Source organism: Rhinatrema bivittatum, chromosome 2 (genome assembly GCF_901001135.1).
Source record: "Rhinatrema bivittatum chromosome 2, aRhiBiv1.1, whole genome shotgun sequence".
Lineage (NCBI taxonomy): Eukaryota > Metazoa > Chordata > Amphibia > Gymnophiona > Rhinatrematidae > Rhinatrema > Rhinatrema bivittatum.
This window is the reverse complement of record NC_042616.1, coordinates 58,377,688-58,400,374: the sequence shown is the minus strand read 5'-3', so window position 1 is coordinate 58,400,374 and position 22,687 is coordinate 58,377,688. Positions and strand designations below refer to the sequence as shown.

Here is a 22,687-nt window from a genome sequence, read left to right as displayed (position 1 = left end):
AGCTGACATAATAAAAGGCAAAGCTGCCAGGGTCTCTATTATGCAAAGGATGGCAGCAAGCAGGGAGCATTTCTGCTGATTGGGGCTCTGGATAGCAAGAGACCAAAGGACCTGAAGCTTCTGGAAGTAAACCAGAAGCAAGAGGAGAAAGGGGAGGAGCATTGACTCAACATGGAAATGAACTACAAGCAAGAGGAGAAAGGGGAGGAGCATTGACTCAACATGGAAATGAACTACAAGTGAGAGGAGAAAGGGGAGGAGCATTGACTCAACATGGAAATGAACTACAAGCGAGAGGAGAAAGGGAAGGAGCATTGACTCAACATGGAAATGAACTACAAGCGAGAGGAGAAAGGGGAGGAGGATTGCAGCACAGAACAACTCTACCTGGAACTGAATATTGTAGCAACTCCTCCCACCCCTCCTTCCAATGTTCCCTCTGCTCTCCCTCCTCCCTCTCTCATCAATCTCCCTGCATTATCCCCTGCTCCTTTGCTCTTTCCTCTCTGCTGTTCTCTAATTTTCCTCCCTTTCTCTGTCTTGTTTTTGCTTCCCCTTTTCCTTTCCCTCACTTCTCCTTTTAGCAAAACACTTTTAGTGGTTAATATTATTTCCCTCCCATGTAAAGTTCCCTTTTATTACCATTAGAGTCACTGCTGCTGAGGGTCCCTGAGGGAGACAGAGCTGTGGGTTAATAGGGACAGACAGGGAGAGTTTGTAAAGCTAAGGAAGCGCAGCCAGTTGTACAGTCTGAGCTGATCTGATCAGCACCCTCACCCCTGACTGAGACAGGTGCAGCATTCAGCTCTGCAAAAAGGTTCACTTAAAAACCAGTTGGAGTTACTGGGAAATTCCTTTTCTTCTTCCCCTGCTTGTAATGCAGTTTATTTAAAATCCTTTGGGTTCACTGTTCTGCCTTCATAACAAGCTCTGACTATTAGCACTGTGGATCCTAGGTAAGTGAGTTTTTCAGTGATTCTTGTATTGTTTGGATGTGAGGTCTTTATTTGTCTGGATTCTGTGAAAGCCCAGGTTTAGGGAGTCACAATGTCCTCAGAAAACCCTCATGAAGGAGCAGGTGGTAGGGTACTTGGGAAACCCAGTTGGTGGGTGGGAGGTTGTCAGGAGAGAGGCACAAGTGCAGGAGCAGGCAAGGCCTCTGCAGTATGCAAGGTCTGGCCAGTCCCATGTGAATTTTAACCTGGAGGTTTGCTGTGATAAGGAATGCAAAAGTCACATCTAGATTTGCTTTGTTTATTGCCCCCTCAAAAATACCCCTGCCTGCTTTTTGTGAGGGAACGTAGTTAAAGGAAAACTCTGCATATAGATTTCTCCCCTGTCCGAACTCCAAACCAGAAATATTTACAAAACTATCTGGGTAAAAGTCCATGCCTTGTTCTATGCTCCTACTTTTACTTGTGTAGAGGATGGACAGTAATCAAACAGCCCATTTCTGTGGATAAAAGAGAGCTTTACCCCTGGAAATGGCTTTCATTATTGTCCTCCCTGTATATAATGGTGATGTGCGTTCAGCCCTGCACATTTTAAAGTCTGAACCTTTCTTTAACAGATAAAGAAGAAGACCGAACGACTGTACCCCCTCCCCTCCCCTTGACTGACTGTACCCCCTCCCCTCCCCTTGACTGACTGTTCCCCCTCCACCTTGACTGACTGTACCCCCTCCCCTCCCCTTGACTGACTGTCCCCCCCTCCCCCTTGACTGACTGTTCCCCCCTCCCCCTTGACTGACTGTACCCCCTCCCCTGTAACCCCCTCCCCTGCCCCCATTCCTCCCTCCCCGTGTGAATGTGCATGAATGTGTTCCCTCACCTTCCCCCCCCTAACCTCCCACTCCCTTGCCCCTTCCATCCTTGACCCCCTTCCCTTTTCCCTCCATCAATCCCATTTCAGACCCCGGTAAGTTACAGCTACAGTCTGTCCGGTTTTTAAAAAATTACCCATCTTCTCCCTAATATTCCTGAAAAGTATTGTCCTATCTCACGTTTGCCTGTCTTGTCCAAAATTATTGAAAAAGTAGTTCAAGGTCATCTCTGGGGCTTTCTGGAGAAGATGTTAGTGTTTCATGCTAAACATGCAGGTTGCAGGAAGTGCTTCAGCATGCAGACAGCACTCACTGTCCCTTGATGCAGCCCTAGAGGATTTCCCTCTTCTTTGTCAGCCCTGGATATGTCTTTGTTACTAGTTTGGTTTTTTTGGGGGGTTTTTTTTGTAAGTTTTTATTTCTGCATATAAGAAACACCATGACTTACATAATAACATTGAAATGTGATCATGAACATGTAAACAAAATCATACTATACTCCTGAGACTGTTACCCCACCCCACTGGAGCGAAAACCCCAGATTACTCATATAGAAATATATTCAAGCCTGGAGTAATATGAATAAACCAAATATAAACAACCTGAGTATGGTCTCAATTTCTTGCACTGGCTCCATAACCAGACACGGAAATCAATGCAAAGTACAAAGAATAAAATAAACAGAATTCCCTGCCATTTATGTATAGCAGGGAATTCTGTTTATTTTATTCTTTGTACATTGCATTGATTTCCTTTTGTAAGATTTTGTGATTAATCAAGCTAATAAATCATAATCATAATTAAAAAGAAAACATTACAATCCAACAGGAAATCAGTAACAGAGAAATGAATAAAGAGAGAGGAAGAGAATTCCAAAATATGCAGCTAAATAGGAAAACTCCTCTCTCTTGCATGCTCCAGACAAATTTCTCTAGGAGAGAGAACTGGAAGTAATGCCAGCTGAGATGATACATGGGCCTCTCTTATTATGATACATGGCCTGCAAATTAGCCTAAGAAAATAAAAACAAATCTTTGTGCTAGAAGAGAAGTGAGGAGCAAAACCTAATGAGTTATCAAACTTGACTCCTAATAAAGTAACACTATTTCTTAACTGAATAGAAGAACCTGCCATTGGCGGGGAAGGAAGTGAATTTAATCTACATTTCTAGTAAAACAAATGCCCTCCGAGTTTCCTGGGTTTACCTTTATCTTCTTCTCCCCTATCAATCCCCTCCCCTTCCAGGTGGTGAGGGAGAGGAAGGTGAATAGAGAGATTATTGATAAATATGTATTAATAATGCATCTAAATGGCAGATGAAATTTAATGAGGGCGAGCAATCCATTCTTTGGGATTCTGCTGACCTGGATTGGCCACTCTCGCAGACAGGATGCTGGGATTGATGGACCTTTGGTCTGATCCAGAATGGCATTTCTTATGTTATGTATCTAGCCTCAGCAACAGACAGAGAATAACTGATGTTATTCCATTTATTTTTAAGTTCAGACACATTATCTAACCTTGCTGGTCTTTAGATGTAAAGTATTATGCACTTTACAAACTAGAGGCATCATCCTCTCACTGGCAGTGCGGCCCGATTGATGGTGAGGGTGCAGAGTCCCATTGGAGGGACATTCTTGTAAGATGGAGCAGTGAAATTGCTCTGTGGGAAGGAATTAGCTGCTGAGGGATGCACGATGGCCAAGGTTTGTGCTCTATCACTGGCAGTCATGGGTAATATCCACAGTGTATGTGAGCCCCCGGGGAGGGGGATGGGGACATGCAGTCACAGACTGGAGAAGAGGGGGTGAAGTCAGGGGTTATAAGGGAGGGCTCTGGGGCTGGAGTAAGCTCTGGGGTCAGGGGAGGGGGTGAGGTCAGGGGTCATGGTAAGGGTGGGCTCTGGGGTCAGGGAGAGGTCCTTCAGTGAGGTTTGATCCTCTGGAGCTGCTCAGGGTAAGTTTTCAGGAAGCTGCTCAGTGCTGAACCGGCTAAGCTAAATTTGGGAACATTTCCAGCCGCCATGCTCTGATTGAAAATTTATCCAATAAACGTAATCAACGCTTGTGGCCACTCAGCAGCTCTTCTGAAAACTTGCTCCATACTTTGTATACAGAAATGGACACAATTAACTTTGTGATACCCAAGATCAATGCCTGTACCGCAGATGGAAAGTAGGACATGAGAAATGCTCACACATCTCCTCTCTTTCTCTTTCTGGTTCCGCTCGTCCTGCCAACTTCTGCACCGCTGCATTAGATTTCCCCTTGCCATCCCGTATCCCGTGTGTGTGTGGTGTGATTGCAGTGACAACGACAAGGTAAGGAGCCTTTGCAAACATCACTTTGTGCCCTGTAATACTTTTAAAGGTCCTTGGTCAGTGGATTTGTCCGGCTGAGTTTGGAATTTAGCAGGACAAACTGCAAAGTATTAAAATTGTGGGCCAATGAATGGTTAACTTACCTGGATAAAAAGAGATGACCGGGTGTGGGGCTTATGTTTAGCTGGGTAGCAGCCCTGAAGTTAGCTAAATAAACTTACTCCACTGTCTTTGGATCTATCCAGCGGGAACCCGTACCTGGGTAAGTCCAGCTAACTTCCTGCTCTCGGCACCGCTGCATGGACCTATTAGTTTATAAATATAAATGAAGAAACATTTTGTTGGTATTCAGGGACTTCACAGTGCTAATCAGTGATTTCTCAGAGACGAGGAGCCCCTCAGAGCACAGGGAACCGTCTGCCCTCTATAGTTACTCCAGTGAGCCATAGCAAATGGTTTAGTCCACTCACTACCCTAAACTAGGTCCTCCTCTGGGAGGAGCTTAGACCTTAGAAAAGGCACCCAGAAAAGACAAAACAATAAATATAACAACTGAGGAATCACTAAATAGCAGACAAATGTTTATTTATTAGCACAATCTGTGGTCAGAAGACCTCATTGATTCAGATGCTGGTTGGTTACTCCAGCTCTGCTGACACAAAAACCTGAAAGAACTGTGTGAGACTTGGTGCAGGACCCTGCTGACACCCAGTACTAACTCACCTGTCACTAATCCTTCACAGAAAAGGTGCTAATAAATGAATATTTGTTATTATAGACAAGAAAAGGATTTACAGTTAACTCAAAAGGCTTGAAAAACTGGAAACAGCAAAGAGGAAAAAAGAAAAAGAACAGTAACTTCTGGTACTTAACAGTTTGTCTGCAGAGTGAAATGCTGCATCCTTCCCAGTCAGATATGAGGGTCCTGTGCAACCTTTTCCTGTCACCCCACAGCTGTACTTCCCAGCTGAAACAGGTCTCTCTCTCTCTCTCTTTCTGCTAATTCCAACTCTCATTCTCTCAGCCTGTTCTATCCCTCTAACAGACCCTCAGCAGCAGTGCAATGTCTGCTGAAACGAGCCTCTCTCTCTCAGTGTTACAGTCTCTCTCTCTCAGAATCTTAGCAGCAGGGTGAAGACATCGGTCCTGGGATTCATCCCCTCAGCTCCAGCTCCTGGTGCCAGTCGAACACTGCGCTCTTATACTGCCGCCTGCTGACCGGCTGAAGATCATCTGAATAAAAAAAAACATTCTCTCAATATACCAGGCAAATAATACTGACAATTACAACTCCTGCTCATCACCAAGAACAACTTTCCAAGTGCATGGCTCGACTTTTGTGCTGTATCCGAGGGACATTTGAAATTCTGCTGACTCCGCCCTTCCAGCTCTGCCTCAGCTCCATCCCTGAAACACCTCTGCTCGCTGGCTATAAAAGACTATTGGTTAGAGCAGTGGGCTGGAAGCCAGGGTTCAAATCCCACTGCTACCACTCCTTATGGTCTCAGGTAGAGATTGTGAGCCCACTGTGGGTAGGGAAATAACTACAGTACCTGAATGTCATCCACTTTGAAGTGCCTGAAAGTTGGAATATAAATAAAATTAAATTAAAAAAAAACCCTCAGACTCCTGATTGATTTACCCCAAGTAACCTGTACAGTATCGGAGGGAAGGGTTATGTCGGCCATCATAAATGTAGATAGTTGGGTGGTTGGTGGACGGAAGGACTGCCTGGTAACTTGCCTGCCTGGTGCGAAGGTGGCAACCTCACACGTCACCCGGTGCTGCCTTGGATCACAAAAGTCTCCCGGTTGGAGAACATCATCTTGGTGTAGCAGGAAGTGATCCTGTAGCAAGGACCTGCTCTCCAGGTGATGCGTTGTCCTCTCGCACTTAGGACAAGTCTCTTAGGGCTACTGCTCAGGAGGGAAGGGTTAGGTCGGCCATCATAAATGTGGATAGCTGGGTGGCTGGTGGATGGGGGGACCGCCTGGTAACTTGCCTGGTGCGAAGGTGGCAGACCTCACGCGTCACCCAGATAGGATTATAGACAGTACTGGGGAGGAGCCGGCTGTCGTGGTACATATGGGCACCAACGATGTAAGAAAATGTGGGAGAGAGGTTCTGGAAGCCAAATTTAGGATTTTAGGTAGAAAGCTGAAATCTGGAGCCTCCAGGGTGGCATTCTCTGAAATGCTTCCTGTTTCACGCGCAGGTCCCCAGAGGCAGGCAGAGCTCCGGAGTCTCAATGCGTGGATGAGACGATGATGCAGGGAGGAGGGATTCAGTTTTGTAAGAAACTGGGAAACCAGAGTGGAATCAGGCTGCTGGCGCTAACTTTTATAAAAGGAGATAGAGCAGTAATAGGAGTATACTACCGTCCACCTGGCCAAAATGGTCAGATGATGAAATGCTAAGAGAAATCGGGGAAGCTAACCAATTTGGCAGTGCAGTAATAATGGGAGATTTCAACTACCCCAATATTGACTGGTTAAATGTAACATCAGGACATGCTAGTCACATAACGTTCCTGGAAGTAATAAACAACTGCTTCATGGAGCAATTTGTCAAGGAATCAACATGAGAGGGAGCTATTTTAGATTTAATTCTTAGTGGAACACAGGATTTTGTGAGAGAGGTATCAGTGGTGGGACCACTTGTGAATAGTGATCATAACATGATCAAATTTAAACTAATAACTGGAAGGGGACAATAAGTAAATCTGAAGCTCTAACACTAAATTTTCAAAAGGGAAACTTTGATAAAATGAGGAAAATAGTTAGAAAAAAACAGAAAGGTGCAGCTGCCAAGGTTAAAAGTGTACAACAGGTGTGGACATTGTTTAAAAATACAATCTTATGGTGGCCCCAATTTCTCTGCTTGAAATTCAGGCGGCTATCAAGTTGTTACCAGAGGGTAAATGTCCTGGCCCCGAAGAGTTCCCTACTGACGTTTTTAAGAAATACTTATTTTCGATTTTTCACCATCTCTTCTTGGTTTTTAATGTAGCTGGTGGTGGGGGCCATTTCCTGGGCACTATGGCTGATGCTACGATCACTCGCATTCATGAAAAAGTCACCCCTAGCACATACCTTACTGATGCTCACAAAAACGGGTTATTGCTGATCTGGAACAGCTACGGTACAGTCTTAAGGGTGAGCATGCTAAATATACCAGTATTAGGGGGCCGTATCTGAATTATTTGAATGATACTTAAGCTAATTTGTGGTGCCACTCGGGGTTATTTTTATTTTTCCCTTTTATTGTCCATCAGTCATTTGCTACCCTATGTACTCTCTTTTGCCATGTACCTCACTGCAATATGGGTTATTGCTTCTATGTACTTTTCTCTGTTTGGAAAAATATAAAGAGTTATCCGCCTGCTCCCCGTTTAAACATAATTCTGCCACAAATACCCTCCTCTCACTCCCTCTGAGGACCTTTGCCAATCTCATTGTGGTGAGCTCCTACCCTAATCCCGGCTGGCGCTCTCTGCACTGCTCACACAGGAACATGAAAAGCAGGAGCCAGGATTGTGGTAACCGCGGATCTCCATCCCAGCTGAAGACTGAGATCGGCAAAGATACTGGGAGAGCTGGGGGAGGAGGGAGGGGGAGGCTATTTGTGCCACAATTACATTGAATTGGAATAGAAAGAGCAGTTCATCCTCCCCTTTTTGTCTTCAGGGATCCAGTTGGTAGTAAATAACCCTTTACATTTTTTCATTAGCTTTTGTGGTTTCTTAGCTGCTGCCGTGGGTCCGTGAAAAGCATCATCATGGCCCTCAGCTGCACCAGGGATTTCACCTTTGCCTGAAGATTCAACACTATTACTACACCTCTCATTAGCCCCAGTGCTTGGACTAAGGGGGGCATATTTTTATACTGGGCAAGGTGCATCCAGAATGATGTTTTCATTCTGCTTCCTGTCATACTTCAATAGTAATAGTCACCTCACTGAGATTTACTTTAGGTATTATGCAACATAAAGGAACTCAGCAAGACTTGGTGAAAGACATTTACTCCATTTATGCTTCCTGATTCTCTCCTCTGTGGAACCTTTTATGCATTTTCAGTCCCTGTTTTATTGTGAAGCTTTTGTCATATTCAGAGCATATTAATGGTTTCTATCCTGTGTGGTTCCTTTCATGCCTAATATTCTTTTTTTGTATTTAAGGTTTTTTATTGAACCAACAAGCATGTACATTCCAAACGTTGAATGCAATTGTACACTGAGTATGCACTTGTAACTGGAATAAACAAAGCATGTACAGTCCAAACTTCGAAAGTAATTGTAAACAGAGTATGCACTTATAAATTGAATAAACAAAGCATGTATATTCCAAGTGTTGTATGCAATTATTAACTGATTATGCACTTGTAAATTGAAGAAACAAAGGGAACAGCCGGGCCCGGATATGAGAAAGAGTAACACAGTTCTAAATAGTCCATACCGGCGTTCCCCACCCACAGACTATGCATGGTTCATTTAACTATTATACCCAGCCCCCACCCCACCCCCCAATGCTTCACATGTACACGAAGACAATTCGAAAGGAAATATACAAATGAGGCTTATGCCAAGAGGAGTAACGAAACCAGCTCAATAGGCCCTGGACAAACAGAACTAGATGGGGACCATTCCTGGGTCAAAAGAATATTCAAGTCACCGGAGCCCCAGACACCTGGGTAAGCCAGTGTTGATAGGGAAACCAAGTTCTCTTGAAGTGGGACACTTTCTTGTGTTTATACGCCGTAATATGGGATAATCTATAGATCCTCCGAACTTTACACTGAATGTCCTCTATTGTAGGGAGGCAAGGGGATTTCCACAAACGCGCTATCTCACAGCGGCTGGCTGTAAAGATATAATGGGCTAACTGATTAGCAGGCTGCGACATTCCAGAAATCGCCCGACCCAGTAGCCCGTTGGCAGGAGTAAAAACAGGACTGCCAGGAAAGAGAGCACTGAGCCATTGATGCACCTTCCCCCAAACCACTTGAACGTGGGGGCAGGCCCACCACATGTGGAAAAAAGTGCCCTCCTCCATACAGCCTCGCCAACAGGTATCTGGATATAGAGGTATATATTTATGCAATTGGGAAGGACACCTATACCAGCGATATAACAGCTTATAGGAGTTTTCAATAAGAGAAGCCGCAATATACCCCCTACCCAGATTCTGAAATATCAAATTCCAAGTTTGAGGGGACCAGCTAACCTGTAGGTCCTGTTCCCAAGCCCGTTGGAATGGGAAAACAGTGGTGTCCTGTAAACCTAACATGCGATACAATCGGGACAAGGTTCTAGTACAGCCATGCGCCCTCTCACACAGTTGTTCAAAGTCTGACTCACCCTGGGCCAAATGGGTAGCAAGCAGGTTAGTCTTAGCAAAATGCACTAATTGAACATAGGAGTACCTGGCCGACTCCGGTAAGTCATAAACCCGCTGGAGATCAGCAAAAGGGCGCAAAGCGGAGGAGCCCCAAATATGACCCCATATCTTGATGCCCCGTCTCCTCCATTCGGAGAAGGCAGCACTCTCAAATCCCGGACAAAAATCTTTATTAAAGTAAATATGCGTACTGGTGTGATATGCCCTAGTGCCCACTAAGGAAGCACCATAACGGTGCCATAACTGGAACAACATGCGTGTAGAAGGGGGCAGAACAGAATCGAGGTCTACCAGCCATGTGTGTTTAGGTTGCCAAATAAAACTACTGAGTGGTATATCCCCGATAAGTTCCTGATTAAAAAGCACCCATTGCTTGGGACGTCTAGTCAGGTGCAAATCCACCAATTTTTTAAACTGAGCTGCTCTAAAGTAGCGGAGAAGATCCGGCACTCCCAAACCTCCTTTACATTTAGGCTGGTGAAGGATTCGCCGCGCCACCCGCGGCCGACGTCCCGCCCAAATAAAATGCATGCAACGCTGTTGCCACTGTTTTAACATTGATACTGAGACTGGGATAGGGTGCGTCTGGAAAAGATACAATAATTTTGGAAGAATATTCATCTTAAAAACAGCCATTCTTCCCAGCCACGAAATCTGGTATCGGTTCCATTCCTCCATATCCTTAGAAAGTTTATTCCATAGAGGAGTATAGTTAATGGAAAGCAAATCCTGAGTTGCACTTAATTGAATCCCTAAGTATTTAATTTGGGATTTGGCCCATTTGAAAGGAAACAACTCCTGGAGAAGATTAACCGATCTGGGATGTAAGTTAATGTTGAGGATCTCCGATTTGTCCCAGTTAACCGTGAAACCGGACACCCGCCCAAAAGCCTCCATCTCTTCAACTACACAGTCGAGAGAAGCGGCTGGGTCAGTAAGCGTGAACAAGATGTCATCAGCATACAACGCAATTTTTGTGGTAAAATCCCCCACAGTCACTCCAGAGATAGTGGCATTGCGACGGATGCGGATGGCAAAGGGCTCTAAAAAGATAGCAAAAAGGAGCGGGGAAAGTGGGCACCCCTGCCGAGTCCCCCTGCCCACCGTAAAGGGGGCGGAATAACCTCCATTAATCTTCAAACACGCCCGGGGGGAATTATAAAGCTGACCCAACCATTGCAAATATGAGGCGCCAAAACCCATAGTCTCCAAGGTGTGAAAAAGATAAGGCCAATGCACACGGTCAAAGGCCTTGTCCGCATCAATGGACAAAGCCACTGTTGGAATCCTATGTCTTTGGGCATACCATAGAGTATCAATAATTTTGTGGACATTGTCTGCGGTAGTTCGACCGGGAATAAATCCTGCCTGGTCGACCCCTACCAATTGTGAAATAAAGCAATTTAATCTATTCGCCAAAATTTTTGCGAGAAGCTTCACATCAATGTTCAGCAGGGAAATGGGCCTATACGACCCACAAACAGAAGGGTCCCGGCCAGGTTTGGCTAGTAAAGTAATCCCAGCCGTATTAGTCTGGGCAGGCAAGGTAGCCCCAGCCCGCAAAGAGTTAAAAAACTTCAATAAGGTGGGAGATAGGGCCGTTGCAAATCGTTTATAAAACCGGGGTGTGAACCCATCTAGGCCGGGCGATTTTCCCACCTTCAGGGAATTAATAGCTTCTTCTAATTCAAGGGCCGTAATTTCTTTATCGAGAAATTGTCTTTGGGCGGAGGTCAGCTGGGGAAGAGGTATCCGAGAGAGGTAGTCCTCAACTGAGGCCGCCTGTATGTCGGTTGCCCCCTTATATAACGTCGAATAGAAGTTGTGAAAACAATGCCTAATGGCGGTGTTATCGGTGAGAAGTCCCCCCGATTCATCCTTAATTTTGGAAATGTGAGTCTGAGCCTGCTTCCTTTTAAGACTATGAGCTAAGTAACGGCCAGCTTTATTCCCACCCTCAAAAAATTGCTGTTGGGCCAATTCCAATTGATGGGCGAGCCGCGCGGAGTCTAAAGCCTCAATTTTACCCCGCAGCTCCTGCATCTGACCCCGCAGGGCTCGGGAATCCCCCCCCCGCATATGAGCCCGCTCCAACCCAGCCAGCTCCGTCAACAAAACCTGGCGCTCCCGCTCTCGTAGCCGCTTGATGTGGGCGGCCCGCGCTATGCATGACCCACGTACAACACATTTCAAGCATTCCCATAGCGCCCCGTCCCCCACCTCTCCTGTATCATTGAGGCTAAGATAATCCTGGATTTCCTGAGATAACTGTTTCTGGAAAAAATCATCCTCTAACAGAGAATCATTCAGCCGCCAAAAACGTTGGCCGGTATCTGACTGACCCACCGCTAGTTGGAACCAAATGGGAGCGTGGTCAGACCATACTTTAGGCTCAATCTCTACAGTTTGAACAGCATTAAGTTTAGTCTTATCAATCATAAACATGTCTAACCGTGAATAACTGTTGTGTGGGGGCGAAAAATAAGTATAACAGCGAGATGTGGGAAATCGGGAACGCCAAATATCCACCCCAGCTGTAAGAGTAAGAATCTTTTTTAAGGCTTTCCGTGCAAGGGCCGGGTCAGTGCTAGACCAGTCGAGTTATCCAATCGAGGATTAAGCGTGAGATTAAAGTCCCCACCCAAAATAACACTACCTGATGCATGGGTTGCCAGCATTTGGTAAAGCTGCATATAAAATGCTTCCTTCTGAGAAGTGGGACCATATACAGAGCATAAAGCATAAGGTTCCCCGCCCATCATGACATTAATGAGCAAAAATCGCCCCTGCGAATCAGCAAAGGTATTCCGCACCTCAAATTGAATATCTCTGTGGAACATAATACCCACTCCTGAATATTTAAAATCAGGGGTCGCAGCAGCCCAAAATTGCTTCGGGTATTTATCTGAGCGCAGTAGGCCCTCATATCTCTTACGCAGGTGGGTTTCCTGCAAATAAATGATCCCGGCAGAGAGACGCTCTGCCTCCTGGTATAAGAATTTTCTCTTCCTGCCAGAGTTTAAACCCTTAACATTAAGGGAAAGAAAAGTAATCGTGGCCATAAGGGTCAGATCCTTTCACCGCGCACCACCAGCGGTGACCAGCAGGATACACCAGATGGACCTAGCTCCTCCCAGGATAGGGCCATAGAATTCCCCGATACATGTGAGCCCAGGAGCACAGCAAGCCCTAGCACCCTCATCACCCCGTTTGTAGTGTGTACCCTGTGAAGCAAAGTCCCCCGACCCCCCACCCCCCATCCCCTGAGTACCCTGGATGGATTCCCACCCGCCAGGAGAAAAGTAGGGAGGAAGTTACCATGCCAGAGAGCGGTGCCTCCCATCCCCCCAGAGCGCCCCATCCTGACACTTTTAACATTATCTGAGAAAACTGAAACTGCGATCACCCAAACCAGTACCAAGTCCTACAGTCAAGGTAGGGAAAAGCTTTAGAAACGAAAGCCTGGTAAACCGGTCCATGAGGAACAAAACAAACTAGCCATCCAGAAAGTTCAGGTGCCTGCTGCCTCCACCCCGACTTCACTGGCATTCCTGCGGAGCCGACAGCCTCCCTTGGTAACACGTTGCCATCTCGGTGTGGCAGGTTTCACTTGAGAGGTTCCTATGGCTGTCGTCGTCGGTAAGTCCACCGGGAGTCCCAGTTCTTTTAGAACTTGTACCGCTGCATCCAAAGTACGGACTTTGTGGGACTTCCCTTCCACCTGAAACCACAAGCTAAACGGGAAAAGCCATCTGTAGCGTATGGATGCTGTGGTGAGGGCCGACGTGACCGGTCTGAAGGAAAGGCACTTGCGGAGCGTGCTAGCTGCCAAATCAGCATACACAGAGATCTCATTGCCTTCCCAAATCCAAACACGTTGGCGCCTGGCAACTGCCACAAGTTTCTCTTTATACACGAACGAGTGAAAACAGACCACAACATCGCGGGGCCGATTCCCAACCCTGGGACCCAGAGATCTATGCGCACGGTCAACTTGCGGATCATGTGGAGTACTACCATCTTCAGTCGCCGAACCTTCGAGAATCAAAGAACAAATTTTTGGAATTATATGGGCACAGTCCTGGTACTCCTCCTTCTCCGGAATTCCCTTGAAGCGGAGATTGCAGCGTCTGGACCTGTTCTCCAGGTCTTCAAGTTTGTCCGCGAGATCCATCTGCGCAGATTGCAATCCAGCCACCTCTGTCTGTTGCAGCTGCCAGCGTTCCTCCTGGTCATCGAGCCTCGTGTCCGCCTCGTCTAGCCGCCGGCCTAGGGCCGCATGGTCCTCCCGCATTTCCTGCAGCGTTTCTGCAATCTCAGACTTAAATACTTTGATGTCTCTCCGCAGCTCCATAAACCAGGAGCGCATCTCCGAACGCAGAGGACGATCTGAGTCCAGGAGCTCCGGGGTGATCCCCTCAGTCTCTGAGTCCTCCGTCTCGGCTGCCGCCGCCATTTTAGATTCAGGGAGGTCCGGGGCGTCACTGCCTTTAGTATAGGAGTATTTTTTAAAATCGACCGGTTTTTTCCTTTGTGCCATGCTCCTGCCGGTATCCGCTGCTGGAATCGCTAAAAAACGATGCGATTCGGGGGTTTTTTCTCAGGTTTCACTGCTTAAAACGCTCCGGGGGCAGAGAGCTCCGCTAAAACCCTCCCGGCATGGGAAGTGACGTCACTTCCTCCTCATGCCTAATATTCTGTTTGCTTTTTGACTGCCACAGCACACTGAGCTGACAATTTCAAAGTATTATCCACTATGATGCCTAGATCTCTTTCCTGGGTGGTAGCTCCTAATATGGAGCCTAACATCGTGTAACTACAGCAAGGGTTATTTTTCCCTATATGCATCACCTTGCACTTATCCACATTAAATTTCATCTGCCATTTGGATGCCCAATTTTCCAGTCTCACAAGGTCCTCCTGCAATTTATCACAATCTGCTTGTGATTTAACTACTCTGAATAGTTTTGTATTATCTGCAAATTTGAATACCTCACTCATCGTATTCCTTTCCAGATCATTTATAAACATATTTAAAAGCACGAGTCCAAGCACAGATCCCTGAGGCACTCCACTGTATACCCTTTTCCACTGAGAAAATTGTCCATTTAATCCTACCCTCTATTTCCTGTCATCTGAGCATCTGATAATTCTCCTTCATCACATCCTTGTAAAGCTTCTTCTGCCATTCTTCTAAATACCCCCACTCCTCCTGGGATAAATGGATAGCGACGTCCTCAAAGGTTACTGGGACCTGAAACACAAACCAGAAATTCATTCACCTCCTTTTGCTTCATTCACATCCATCAGGAGACCTCCCAGTGCTGGGGCTCAGCAGGGCAGGGGGAGAGGTTTCTGGGTGTAAATAATTCACAATCACATAGCACAGACCCAGAGCAAGATAATATCAAATAGAAACCAGTTAAACACAGAGTCTGTGATACAAAGATTTGCTTGGTGAGATTCCTGATCTCCCTCCTTGGTCACTAGGGTGACCAAGTGTCTGGTTTTGAACTGGACAGTCTGGTTTTCCCCTCAGTTGTACAGTCTCCGATTACAAGTGTAAGGCTGCAGGGGCTGGAGGAGGAGGCTACTGCAGCTGCCATTTGTGCTAGAGATGAGGGGGCTGTGAGAGCGAGCCAGAGGAAGAGAGAGCATATGTGAGATTGAGAGTATGTATGTAAGAGAGAGCATGACTGTGCAGGTGTGATTGACAGTATGTGACTAAGTGAGAGCGTGTGTGTGATTGAGAGCATGTATGTAAGTAAGAGAGAGTGCATATGTGTGACAGAGAAAGCCAGTTCAGGGCGATGATGTGTTTGTGGGTGTGAGAGAGAGAGAAAGAGACTGGTCAGGGTGATATCTGGTGTATGTGAGGGATAGAGACTGGGCTGAGAGGTGACTGGTGTGTGTGAAGAAGAGAGACTGCTCAGGGAGGTGACTGCTCTGTGTGCCATGTTGTGTGTAGGAGTTCAGACCTGCTGCCACCTCTCTGCTGCTATCCAACTCAGCACCACTACAATTCAAAGAGATCCACACTCCACCAGAAATGGTTAGCACAAGGAGCAATGGGAAGCAATGAGGAGGAGGCAGGAAAGGAGTGAGAGCAAAAGAAGAGGGAAGTGAAGTGATCAGGAAGAAGAGAGAAGAAGGGGGTGGGAGTTGAGAGCAGGGAAAAGGAGGAAGAAAAGGCAAAAAGACAGCAAGAATGGGGAGAGAATAGGGGACTGAGTGGGGAGGTCAGGGCATGGAGCAAGCACAATGGGGGTGGGAAGGGGCTGAGGATTTTGCTGAAGGAGGAAATTGGTGGTAGGGGGATAACTTCTCTGCTCCCCACCCCAGTCCCCTCTTCTCTTTCTAACCATCCCCACTGCCTCTTGATCCTTATCTCGCCCCCTCAGTTCCCTTCTCACCTGCCACTAACCATTTCATCTTTCTCTTATTATATTGGTTTTATATTTCTCGAGTTTATGCAAATTCATGCAAACGAGGGGAGGGGCATCCCACACCTCAGTCAAGTGTCCAGTTCTGGTCTGTGGAAAAGTTGGCAACCCTAGGTCCCAAAGTCTTTTTTTCTGCACCCCCAAGTCTGCACGGGGTCCTATCAAAGTCAGGGCTGACTCTGCAGTGTCCCAGGTTAGAAAGCTGCAGCAGAGATTGTATAGGGAGGGTAAGAAGTTGGAGGCAATCTCCTACCTGAGCAGAACCTCCTGCACGCATTTTCCACTCTGCTTTTGCCAGGAATAGAAATGAATCGGGGTCTCTTTCTGAGGCTGGGGAAGAGCTGAGTGTTTGCCTCTGGCAGAGCAGCTCAGGAGCTGTTACAGCAGTAGGAAGTTGAGATTGGGGCTGAAGGTTCTGATTTCCGACCGTTAACCTGCAGCACGGGGCAGTTCGTCTTCCTGCTGGGCGCAGACTTATGACATCACACGGGGGGGGGGGCGGGCTTTACATTGTCTCCAGGGATGTGCTCGGAGGAGGAAAACAGTGGGGGGGCAGGAATGTGCTCAGAGGGGGTGGGGAGGGGGAAACAGTGGGGGGGGGGGGGGCAGGGATGTGCTCGGAGGGGGTGGGGAGGAGGGAAACAGTGTGTGGGGGTGCCAGGGATGTGCTCCTGAAGGGGTCTGAACGCTTCAACCTGACAAAGGACTTCATGTACCAGAATTCCCTGCTTCATGACGGGTTTACTTACAGTCTGCAATACAGCTGTAATTAGGACATTGAGAAACTCTCTGTCAGCACATTGCACATTTTCATTTTTTTTGGCTTCGCTGTTCTTATTCTCTGATAAGCTTTCACTGCTGTAACCTAGATTAGAACAATGGATGTATTATGTGATGGGCTGTATTACTGCAGACTCGCGAATTCCTTTCCAGAACTGCAAGTCCCAGCAGCCTCTCCTGCAGATCATGGGAGAAGTTTCATGAAAGTTCCAGGGTGTCTAGGGAGGGGGTCAGTAGCCCCTTCAGCCGGAATATGCTTGCTCAGCAGTGTTTACAACGCATGTGTAAAAGATAAGAACTGTAAAGTGCATAAGAGTCTGCTCCTGGAGGGGAGGGGCATGCAGTTGTACTGAGCCTTTGTCTTAGCTGCATCTTGCTGGCAATAAAAGTCTATCTTTACGGATCAGTTGTCTGGACCTCCTTACTGACTAAAAAGAGACGGTTACATTTGGCGAGCCAGCCAGGAGGTACCGGGGACGCTATTTTAGCCCCCCAGTTGGTCCAGGGGATTTTGTGGCGGAGTGATCCCCCAGACTTGCCTGGTGAGTGGCCACCGCTGAGTTCAGTGATCAGGTATCTGAGGGGGTCATTCCACGGAGATCCTCTGAGACCTTTGGGCTGGTGATCCGGGAAGAAGGCTTTCATGACGTTCGGAAGAACCCTGCAGGCGAGTATTATGGGAATGATGGGAAAAGTGAAGAATAGCTAAAAGAGTAGCAAATAACCGGTCCATCCGTGAGGGGACCGAGGGGGCTTTGATCACACCCCAAGCGGTGGTTTGGTAGGAATTGCATTCCGAAAGCCACGCGCATAAAAAGAGGAAAAAGAAGTAACGCGTACGATAGTGGGAATAGGTTTCTTGTTGTGTGAAAGAGAGTGAATGGCCTCGCAGTTCTAGGCCGGGCTGACCGCGTCCTAGTCGGGGCGATTGTGACCCTTTTGTGTCTGACGGGTACGGACCCCTTACCTATCCGTCTTCCCTTCCCTCCTCTGTCTGTGAATTCTATCCTAATGGGAGGGGGCGGTTCGACTCCATTAAAAGCCATGACGGAACACTATAGGGAAGTGTTCGATAGACATAAATGTACTAAACCCGGAATGATTCAACGATGCACCCATAGGTGGCCCAGTTTGTGTGTAAATTGGCCTCCGGTAGGAACTTTCGATTTCCAAACGGCCACGAGGGTCCAGAAAATAGTTAGTGAAGAAGGGAATCCGGGTTGCCCTGAGGATATACCGTACATAACCGCATGGATCGCAGTTATTGAAAATCCTCCGTCGTGGGCAAAGAAGTTAGTGGAGGGAGCCGCCCTCGTAATGGTGGCTCAGGCGCACAAAATGGGGAACTGGAAGTCCCCATTATTAATTAAGGATTGTAATGTATGTAACTGCTATCTGTGAATTGCAAGCACATGTACCAGGGATTTTTTTTAATTGTTTTAATTGTTTTAAACCCTAATAAGAAGAGATTTTGGTTTACAGATGCTGCACAAGACTACTATACAACAAATTAATGTACAGTGTTAAGTTAAAATACTGATTTGATTGCTGGAGAATGCATTTACTGGTGTTGAAGTTTAGAACTTGATGGCAGTTAAGGGTTAACGGCAGAGATAATTACAGGAGAGAGGAGGGAATCGAGCCAGAGGAAAAAAAAAAAAAAAAAAAAGACGTTGAGCCAGTGCGTAGTGCATTCAATATGGCTGTGCGTTTCAATGCTGACGTTATTAATCAGAAGCTTTCAGTTTTCTCATATCTTCTATCCCAGTGTCCTCCCTATGCTTATCTTTCTATTCTCTAATACCATGTTAATTATTGTTCTTACTTGTCTCCTATATATTATCTGTTATTTAAAAGTTACATTGGAACGCATGATAAAGTATGAACTCCCTTTTGCTGACGCAGTTTATTTTGAAGCTGTCTCTGGGAAATTTAGAGAAATGATTAAGAATGGGTTCTTTGTTAAAGTTTTTCTTGTTGCTTCTTTGGCTAGCAGTAGTTAAATATGCAGAGCTACTCCCTGTTTTAAGGAACTGGCAAGATAAGACAGCCAAGCATGTGCAGCGCTGACTGTGGGAATTACAGGATGCCGTTTGTAAAAAAAAAAAAACAAAAAAAAAAAAAAACGGAGAAAACAAAGACTTAATATTAAAAATTTTGATTCAGTGGCAGGCGCAAGATAAGGATTATTGGAAGTTGTGGGCAAGAGAAAGGGCCACTATGCAAGATTAGGAACAAGAGCAAATATGAGTCGGCCCAAATGATAAAGTAGTGGCCCCCACACACATATATATATATATTGCAATTATGTTCTTTTACCACTGGTGGGGGCTGGGCTCTGGCTATTACCATATGTTCTTAGTGTTTGCAATGTAATTGATACAAGGCTTCCAAGGGTTTGATCATCACTCCTGCACACCTAAAGCGCCCCCCTTGGATCCTTGCCTGCAGATCCAGGTTTACTTTATTGAATTAACCCAATGCCAAACTTACAAGTATGAAGGAAGCAATGTTTTGCAGCTTCTCAGCCTCGTCAGAACTGATTTGCCTCCAGGCGCAGGTCACCTATTCAATTTCCAGATGGACTGTGATCTTTTCATCATATTTTGAGGTGTATTGGAACAGGGATCAGGAAGAGAAGAAAAGGGCCCGTCCCTGCAACCAGGAACTTAATAATAGAGACCCGACATCCGAAAGAAGCTGCAGAAGGCCGAAGGCTTTGAGGGCATGAGCCTCAGCCAGTTAAAAGCTATAGCAGACCAAGTATGTGGAAATAGAGAAGTGGAAGAGAAAAGAGAGAAGCAAGTAGAGACATGAAGGAGAAAGTGACTGTTAGCTGCCGCTCTCGAGGACACGCGGACGGGAAGGAGCCAAGACAATGGCAGACCGCGAAGAGGAGGGGGAACAAGACCCCCCCTTTGGGAAAGAATCAGTGTGCGTACTGCAAAAATGAAGGCCATTGGAAGAGAGACTGTGAAGAATGGCAAAACAAATACGGGAGCCCTGCAGTGAATACTAACGACAAAAATGGACCTGCACCGACACAAAGGGGCCGAGGAGGAAGGAGATCGGACAACCCCCACTGGCAGATGGCGGGGGAGGCGACAAGGAGCATACAGCCTGAAGAGACCGGGAGGGAAGAATCCCCACTGACCCTCTGGTGGAGATCCACGAGGTAACACAACAAAAATCAGGGGCCTGTTGGACTCAGAGGCCAACGATCTGTCATGACTGCACCAATCGGCCCCCCCGACGAAAGAGACTGTTTCTATAGTGGGTGCCTCAGGTCAGGTACTCACTGCCCCTCTGCAGAAAGAATGAACTATACAAGTAGGCGGGACCATGGTATCCCTTATCGGATGGAACCTGCTGTGTAAGCCTCAGACCACATTGAGATTTCAACCAACAGGGGAAGTTAAAGCCTCCTTCGGGGACCATCCAGTGATACTCATCTGTCCCCTCCAAGAAGAATGGAGACTACATCTTCCCATAGTCGAACGAACCATCGAACATCGATATGAAAACAACACCCCCCTCAACAAAAACGAAGACAACTGATGGATAGTGTACCCCAAGTATGGTTCGAACAGAACCCGGGAGGAATAGCTATCGACGCTACCCCCATATGGATAGAGATGAAACAGAATGCACAGGTGATTAATCAACCTCAATACCCCATTCCATATATGGCCAGACAAGGAATCCAGATACACCTGCAAAGACTGTATGATTTGGGCATTCTTCGGCGAATCCGATCTGCTTGGAACACCCCTTTGTTGCCAGTAAAGAAGCCTGGATCTAATGACTATCGACCAGTACAAGACTTAAGAAAAGTGAATAGTCAAGTAGCAGATCTAGTAGCCCTCGTCCCAAATCCGTATTCAATCTTGGCTCAAGTCTCTCCTGCATCAAAGTGGTACAGTGTCATTGATCTCAAAGATGCCTTCTTCTCCGTCCCGGTGGCGGAGGAATGTCAAAAGATTTTTGCTTTCACATGGGAAGATGCAGATACTGGAGTAAAGCAGCAGTACACATGGACACGGTTGCCTCAAGGGTTTAGGCACTCACCTACGCTGTTCGGTGAGCAACTGGCAAAAGATTTAAAGATGTATCAAGTAAAGTATGGGCCAGTCATACAATACGTGGATGACCTTCTGTTGTTTCGAGAGACGTACCTCGAATGTGCGGTATCCACTCTTCAGCTGCTAAAGACGTTGTACTCAAAAGGGTATCGTGCAAGTAAAAAGAAAGCGCAAATCTGTGAATTGGAAGTAGAGTATTTAGGCTTCCAAATACGTGGAGGAACCCGATGTCTGGGGATTTCTCGCACCAGTTCTATAAGAGATCAACCTGTACCCACTTGCAAGAAAGAGCTCCGGGCGTTCCTTGGAGCTGCAGGATACTGTAGGCTGTGGATTGCTAACTATGCTGTTATGGCCCAACCCCTGTACGACAAGTTGCGGGGTAAAGAGGCAGAATCTCAACCCTTCCAATGGGAAGGAAACGAACTGGCAAGCTTACGTCAACTAAAAGAAGCCTTAATTGAACCACCTGCTTTAGGATTGCCAGATGTAATGAAACCATTCCATCTATTCGTCGATGAAAAGAAAGGAATGGCCATTGGGGTATTGACTCAAACTCTAGAATCATCGGAACGACCTGTTGCATATCTGTCAAAAGGAATGGACAATGTTGCAAAAGGATGGCCAGGTTGTCTTCGAAGCATTGCGGCTGCATGCTTACTAATTCCAGAAGCAGTCAAATTAACTTTTGGACAAACCTTGAACGTAACAACTCCTCATACTATCCAAGGACTACTAGAAACTCATGGGCCAAAATGGATGACTAATTCACGTCTTGTAAAGTATCAAGCTCTGTTATGTGAAACTCCTGAAATTCAAATACAAGACAGCAAAAACTTGAACCCGGCCACTCTTATGCCGGCACCTGAACCAGTTGCCCATGACTGTGAAGAAGTCATGACTACAATACATTCCAGTAGACCAGACCTGAGGGATCAACCCTGGCAAGGAGCTTGGACTTTATTCACTGATGGGAGCAGCCAAATCATTCATGAGATACGTTCTGCTGGATATGCTGTTGTATCCGAAGATGAAATCATTGAGGCTCAACCTCTTCCCCCAGGAACGTCTGCACAAAAAGCTGAACTAATTGCCCTTACTCGAGCTCTGCAGTTGGCAGAAGGACAAACTGTAAATATCTATACAGACTCTAAATATGCCTTCCTTACAATTCAAGTGCATGGAGCATTATAGAGGGAAAACAATTGAACAATGCATCAGAAGTACGTGAATTACTAGACGCAGTTTGGCTTCCTCGCAAGGTGGCTGTAATGCATTGCAAAGCACACACCAGGAAATCAAACCCTATTGTCAAGGAAATCAGAGAGCAGATGAAGCAGCAAAAAGGGGCAACTCGGGAACCCTTCCAAGCAGTATTAATTGCATCGAATCATCAGGCTTCAGGCAGTCCTGGAGCTCATCACCAACGACTGCTTTCGCTCTTAAACTCTGGGCAAAACAAAATACCAAAATTATGACTGCAGTGTACCAGAATAGATTGGTTTTAGATTACCCTCTGGCCCAGGAAGGAGGGTTTGTGGAACATTTAACCTCTCCAATTGTTGTTTACAGGTAGATGACCAAAACAAGGTTATCCAAGACATCACTGATCGCATGGTCAAGATGGCACACGTCCCTGTCCAGCAATGGAATAGTGCTTGGGACTGGACCAATGGATTCCGTGGTTGGTTTTCCATGATCGGTGGATTTAAGAGCTTGTTTGTTATCCCAGCCAGTTTAATTCTGTTTTGTTTTTTAGGACCCTGAATTATTCCTTTCTTGCTCAAACCGCCTTCGTCGGGTGATGAAGGACATTGCTGAACGCAAAACAGCCACGCAGCTTCT

General features: G+C 46.4%; 1 long non-coding RNA gene across 1 annotated transcript; it reads right to left on the bottom strand.

Moving 5' to 3' along the window:
• Nucleotides 1-5,287: 5,287 nt before the first annotated feature.
• Nucleotides 5,288-16,422, bottom strand: LOC115083994. Its single transcript, XR_003854440.1, has 3 exons — nucleotides 16,234-16,422; nucleotides 14,656-14,791; nucleotides 5,288-5,375 (listed from the first exon to the last, which is right to left on the bottom strand). It is a non-coding gene; the product is annotated as an uncharacterized LOC115083994 (long non-coding RNA).
• Between the last annotated feature and the right edge of the window lie 6,265 nt (nucleotides 16,423-22,687).